This window comes from Lytechinus pictus, chromosome 14 (genome assembly GCF_037042905.1).
Source record: "Lytechinus pictus isolate F3 Inbred chromosome 14, Lp3.0, whole genome shotgun sequence".
Lineage (NCBI taxonomy): Eukaryota > Metazoa > Echinodermata > Echinoidea > Temnopleuroida > Toxopneustidae > Lytechinus > Lytechinus pictus.
The window spans coordinates 12,308,071-12,315,436 of record NC_087258.1 but is presented as its reverse complement, the minus strand read 5'-3'; the positions used below and the strand labels follow the sequence as shown (position 1 = coordinate 12,315,436).

At 34.2% G+C, this 7,366-nt stretch overlaps 1 long non-coding RNA gene across 2 annotated transcripts; it reads left to right on the top strand.

Moving 5' to 3' along the window:
- Positions 1 to 6,800, top strand: LOC135156628 (uncharacterized). Of its 2 annotated transcripts, none has more exons than XR_010295682.1 (3): positions 1 to 56; positions 575 to 805; positions 1,738 to 3,559. It is a non-coding gene; the product is annotated as an uncharacterized LOC135156628 (long non-coding RNA). The 2 variants fall into 2 exon arrangements; XR_010295681.1 differs by lacking the exon at positions 1 to 56 and adding an exon at positions 5,732 to 6,800 and having other exon boundaries at positions 348 to 805; positions 1,738 to 2,484.
- Positions 6,801 to 7,366: the final 566 nt, after the last annotated feature.

Here is a 7,366-nt window from a genome sequence, read left to right as displayed (position 1 = left end):
GTTCGCCTTGCTTGATCTGCACATTTTTTCTTTCCTGTTCATTGTTCCTGTTTGCAGTATGTATAGTTTATTTTTTTACATTTTTTAAATTTATGTCCGAATATAGAGACAAAGGCATTTCAACAATTTCATTTAATTTAGAGCATATGACATGTTAAGGACCTTTGTCAATGTCAGCTTATCAAATAAGAAATTGACTCTATTTAGTGCATGTACATTGTAGATGTTCATTAAATTCATGTCATCTCCATGCTATAAAAATATTATTGCAGTTTATTGGCTGGTTGCCATCATTGACTTGATAATCATAAAATCATAAACATGAAACGGAAAAAAAAATGTTCGCTATATATAGTCTTCATCATGCAGTCCATCCCTGTAGCTGCAGGGAAGCATTTTACGCAGTAGAGATTATGTAGATAATTAACTTAATTTGAATACGTGGATGAATAGTCATTGGTGCGGTCTGCGTATTGGCTTCCACCCATCTCGTATCCGATCGCCAGATCGTGATGATGCCGTGTGGAGGTTAGAAAAAAATGTTTTTCCTGTATTTTTACTTCCTTGTTTCAAGAGAAAACAATAAGCACCCTGGACGACGGATCCTCACCAGTCAAATATTCTATGCATGACGTGCTGATTTATGCGTCCACGCAGAGCGCGCCAAAAAAAATAATAAGCAAAGTTTGGTTGGTTCCATCGTCTGTCATCACGAGAAGCACATGGTGAGCTGCCGAGTAACAGGTGCCGCCGTACACGCAGGAGAAGATAGGGTTCACGCGGCGCCATAATTGTGACCAGAAAGGTAAGGACGGAATCAACAGACCCCTTCTTGTTCTTATACGGGTGTTCACGAAATCAGGGATGGTGATAGGTGAAGCTTCCTACATATTACACAAACATATAGACAACCAGGGGCACGTTTTCATAAACACTTGTTATAATGACAGATGCACAACAAGTTTGATATCAGCAAATAAAATAGAATGATTTCAGTTGCTTTAAACTGTTATTGTATCTTTGCAATTATAACAGGTTTTATGAAACGGGTCTCTGGTTGACTATGAGGAGTGATCAGGTATTGTTCATAATTATGTTTAAGAAAAATGTTTAATAGCAATGTCCAATTTCTAATATTCATGAATTAAAATAAACATTTTTTATTCAGATTTTCAATTATTGAATAAATTATTGAATTCTTATAAATAATATATCTATATTCTTAAACGTCAACCAAAGTACATATAGTAAACCGAATCGTACACAGTCATATATTTTATTAAATTTTGTTTTAACTATGTAGATGCATATTTTAGAAACAAATTTAATCAAGTTACAAAGAAAAGCTACCCCAAAATGATCTAAAAACCCTTTTCTATTCTTTAATTTTTCTTCATGTACTAACAAAATTCAGTTTATAAAGTTTCCCTTACATTTAACTTTCCTAACAACTTTCCTTCCTCTCGATTTTTTTTTATTATTTGCCTATGCAATTTCATTCAAAATTTGAGAGAAAAATATAAATAGAATCACATCACGGTATTTCTTCAAATTTTACAGAGGAGAAAAGTTTTAAGTTGTCAGGGAGTATATAGTAATTTATGATGTGTAATAACCAAATACAATAAAATCTACCAAATATTGGATTATGTCATACCTTTTCAATAAGAAATTACGTTTACTATCTGCGATTCTAGTTAACGTTTGAATCATTGACCCTCCTCTATTCTACAACAGATTCTGAGTTTACAGGAGACTGGAAAATCACCACAAACACGACAATTTGCAAATCCTTTCTCCATTACAACATTGAGCCCCCAGTTCGTCTGCAAAATTCCGACATGATCTATTGATTACTTGTCACAGATTTTGACTCTCTGGTTCCAGTAGAACCAAAGCTCATCCGGTACAAACCTTGAAATTCTGCAAGACATAAAGCTGCGAAGTCATCATCCCGAGCCGCTGGAGAACTTCCATCAAAGACATCCTTGCCTTTTCTGCAACAGAAGCAGATTAACCTATGAGATTTTTTAGGATCAGGTAAAAACGAAAGTTGTCGTCAAGACCTAATCATCAATGAGATGGTCATTATCATTGCTTCAAATTATATTGGTTCTTTTGGTTTGACCACTTGACGGAACTGCACAGCTTTACCGAAGAGGCAGCATCTGAATCTCCTTTACCATCACAGCCAGGAGTAAAGTTCAACTCTACTTCGACCCAAACTACATGTATTTCTGCCAGGACTGACTCCTGCTGAACTTTCATTGACTTATCAACAGTTGTACGCATCCATGCAGGAATCTTCAGAAACTGTCCAGGTGTGTGATGACATATAAAGTGGGACGGTATAGTTTTGAGAAGAATCTCCTCCGACCAAATGATGCTACCGATCTCAAGCGACCCAGTCTTACTGCTGAAGTCGCCCGTCAAGATGCAGTCGACTCGACTGGATCACCAGCTTGCTGCTCCCAGCCTATCAATGTGAGTTTCATTATTATGTTTGTTATTTCTGTCTAAGAACCCAAGTAAAATGAAAAAAAAAAAAACATAGAAGGCATCAAGATTTTCCTTTAAGCATAAGAGAATCCAGAGAAAGCAACTCGATTATTTCTTGTCAATATTATTAACAATATACCGAAGTCTTTTCACATCCATTACATAAATTACACAGTTTTTGATCCATCTGATATACACACCACATCTCTTAGTGTCCATCCCTGAATCCCTTTTTTGAAGTTTAGTAAAGTTACTTTACTATAAACAAGTATAAAAATATTTTGCATAAGGTATATGGCATGGATGGTGGCCTGATATTTTACAAAATGGTGCCATTTCCTGAAAAATAGAGGGTTCTACATGTTTATGTACATTGTATACTTATTTACAACAAATATGGGTAACCAAAAGTTGCGACGGGTTTCCAATCTGGATATAACAACGAAAACCATGTTCTTAAAAAAATACCAACTGCCGTGATTAGAATCATCAGTATTGAAAGATGAATCATCTTCTGAGGTGCACTTCAGTTTCCAAAAAAAAAAAACTTTTCTAAGCAAAGTTTAAATAAAAATATCAAAGAATTACATAGTCCCACCCCCTTCGATATATCTCTTCACATACATGCATGACTTTCGAAATGTTAGGATGCAATCTTCGGATGAAGCTTTCTTAAATGATGCATAAACTAAATATATGAGATAAGTGGGTGAGTGTTTAAAGATGGGTACATGAGCAATGATAAGCATCACTGTGCATTAAAAGAGATTTTCGGTCAACTATAGATTTCCACAACGCATGCACGAACCAAGCAAACATATAACTTTGTAAACCTTTACTACCAATTTGCAAGTCTTATAAATGATACAACGATAGTCCAATTTATAACGTTCACATTATAAATCATGCCTATACCAACACTATTATAGTTTTATGGCATAACTTTTTTTCCGAACCCTGTACCTATCTTTCGCCAATTTCTCACGTTTGACACTAACTTACAAGGGCGGAAATCTCTCCCCAAAAGTAGGGGGACCAGGGGCTGGAAAATTTGACAAGCAAAAAAAAGAAGAAAAAAAAGCTTATCATCTCATCCAAAATCCATGTTTTATTTCGATTTTGAATGACGTATTTCTTTAAAAAATAGTAGGGGACATTTTATATTGTGTCCCCCTAATATTTTTGGTAGGGGGGACGCGTCCCCTTGTCCCCCTGGGATTTCCACCCATGCTGACTTACCCTTTTATAATGTTACATGTCTTCCAAGGTTCCTAATCACCCGGATTATGCATGTTGTTATGTTATCTTATGTCTTATTTATTTATTTATTCATTGAAGTGATTGTATTTTGATGCTGCAATACTTTGAGAACAATTTTTGAATAGTTCTTTACACCTAAATACATTTTTTTACAGCCATATACTGACATGAAAGAAAAAAAAACAATGCTTGTGATATAAATTTCCCTGTTCGTTTTCTTTTCCAGTTACTTTATCCATGCAGGTACATTCGAAGATCGTATTATATCAATTACGTTCCTAGAAGATAAAACATAGAAGATAATGTCAAAAGTGGAGAGAAAAGTTGTGTTTTGATGAAAAAAGTATGATGGCTTAAAGAAAGTTTATGAAATGAAAACCGACTGATAATGATTTATTGACCATAATTACTTTACAAGTATATTGAATACCACTTATCTTTACAAGTATATTGAATACCACTTATCTTTACATAATATAAATCATAGTTGAGCACGCTGAATAGTGAAAATTACAGAAATTCTAGAATGACTAGCGGTATTTTACTAAACACTGATGATACAATAATTTCTAAACAAGTATAATGATATATAATGGAAACATTATGCAATTTCGATTTATGATTAATATACTCATTTATATTTTCATGATATAAATAACGACCATATTGGTTAACTGAATGTTATTAATAAATTATGAACGTTATTCATTCATGCAGAATGCGTGTATAGTTGTACATAAGTACTATTTTCACAGAATACACAAATATTTGAAAAGTTCAAGAAAATATGCAAAAGAGGAAGCGAAGCGACCAAGCTGAATTTCAGAGCGTTTTTTTTAATTGAAATTGAATGATTTGGTGCATACTTCCAAACCATTTTTTTCATTAAAAAAAATTCAAGGGTAGAACCCCCAATCACCTCACTCTCCTTCATTATTTATATACTTTTCCTTCTCTTCTAGTGAAGCAAATAATGCTACCAAAAACAGAGACTTAGTTTGGGAAAAAATGTATTACTTCTATGTATGAATTACGTGCGAGGGGGCAGAGCGAGCCAGCCAGCCAAAAACTAGCATTTCTCAATAATCTCTCACAGATGTCACAATCATGCATGTAAAGAGTAAATTCGCACAGAAATTGAAGGGAATTTGATGAAAATTGTGATGTTGACAAACAAAATACAATAAATCATTTAAAAATGCAATTCTCAACTCCCCCTGAACACCCTATCCCATACGTCATTTTTTTTTTTTAAATCTTTACTCGATTGATATGAACAATATAATAAAAATAAATGTGCCTTATGAAGGTAGCGTGCCCTTCGACAACAGCCATTAAACGTTCCTGCGCAGGCAAACAACTAGAGCATAACCAATCATTTATACAAATATAAGTAGTCATAAATAGTGTTTTCTGAACCGATCATTGCATACTATACGTAGTATCTATGGATATTATGGTGAGAATTTTCCGGTAAAATGTACTGAAAAATAAGTGCTCAACAAGAGCACGGGAATATAACACAAACATGATCAATGTAATTTGTGGTGGGAATGATGAGGGGGGGGGGTATGCTTCCATATTCCATTCAAGCTCATACAAATTTTATTTGTGGGGGGGGGGGTCACATTGTCAAGTATGAGGGCCTATTATCAATATAACCTCATTGTTGAGATTTTCGATTACGTTGCTCATATTTTTTCTGTCTATGATAGATAGACCCTTTTCACATTATTTACCCTTTTATTATGTTTGCTTTTATTACTAAACACTTTCTGAAAAACGCAATCCGATTTATTTGATATCGTACAAAATTGATAATGTTGAAGGAAGGGGGGGGGGGGGTAATTACAGAAAAGCGTGAAAAGTTCGGGGAGTGATCATCGTGACCATATTATTTACGCAGAGATATTTTGAGGTTGTATAGCCAAATGACTGAATTTTGATTTTACAATATTTTTTAACTTTTCAGCGATTTAATTCAGACATCACCCGAAGAGCTATTTTTATGATTCTTCATGGAATAAACTCTGCAGTATGAACTGAAATGCTAACCAGTAGATGCATGCATGTATATGTAGAAGTCGGTTTACTTAAATCAAATAGCGTTGTGGCCCAGTGGATTAGTCTTCTGACTTTGAAACAGAGGGTCGTGGGTTCGAATCCCAGCCATGGTGTAATTTCCTTCAGCAAGAAATTTATCAACACTGTGCTGCACTCAACCCAGGTGAGGTGAATGGGTACCCGGTAGGAAGAAATTAATTTAATGCTTTGAGCGCCTAGGCAGCCCAGCTAAAGCCGGGGTAATAATATTAGCAGGGCCCGCTGGGTGAGCAGTTTTCAGAACTGAAGTGGCTTCCCTGGGTAAATAAACCTTTATCATTATTATTATTAAATAAAACGAGATTTAAAAAAAGAATATTTTTTAATCCCATCACAGATGACGTTAATGTATACATGAGCGGTCCTTGCAAGATCCAATTATAAAAGTACCTAAAAACGATTTCATAAACAAAAAATTAGGACGAATTATCTTGCATTGGAACTTCACTTCTGTCTGCATGATTGCAAAAAAAAATCATAACCATTATTTCAAAAGTTACACCTATGACGATTTGCAAATTAAGAAGCCCCTTCCCTCGTGTATAATTATAGCGAAAAGACAAAGTGTAAATAAAGTGTAACCGATCGTAAACCAAGTGACTTACTTTTTATGATTCCTTTTTATATGCTATACCTAACGATTGTTGTATTTTATGGTTGGTTACAAACTATAATAACATGAGCATTAATTTGTACGCGTTCAAGGTCGGTTTAAACATGAGGTTACTCTGTTTGCGACGAAATTGTTATATTTTTATTTCATGATCACATAGACCCACCTAATAAACTCCATGATAAATATTTGAACTTTATAGGTATCAAGATTAAAAATATGAATTTTAGAATAGGTTGTGATTATTATGAATATCCATAACGACCATGGCTATCGGAACTTTTGCTCATAGATTGCATAATTTTTACAATTTAATCATCGATTGAAAAAAAAAAAAAAATAGGGGGTGATAAGAACAAACCATTTTGTTGTTTAAAAAAATGTATTATTAGTAAAGCGAAAAGGAAATAACACATGAATGATATATACACCCAGGGTTCCCACAGTCATGGAAAATCCTGGAAAATCTTGGGGAAAATTTTTAGTCATGGAAAGTCATGGAAAAATTATGGAATGGCATTTACCTCTTGGCTATGGCTGCATTCCAGTTTGTCGTGTTTCTCGCAACTCTCATGTTCTCTGTGATCATACTCTGCTATTATAATTGGTGTTCATGATTTCCATTTTTCCCAGTTTTGTGACATCCCTAATTCTACATAACCCCCGGGATGTCACGGGAAGTCATGGAAAGCAGCAATTTAGTCATGGAAAAGTCATGGAATTCTGTTTTTAAATTTCTGTGGGAACCCTGACACCATAATGTTATCATAACTGCAATAAAAGTAGATTTTCTTAAGGAATGTGAAATAACCCTGACAAGTGTATAAGTTGAATGGTCAATTGGAATGTCCTTATATTTATTTATTTATTTATATATTTATTTATTTACTT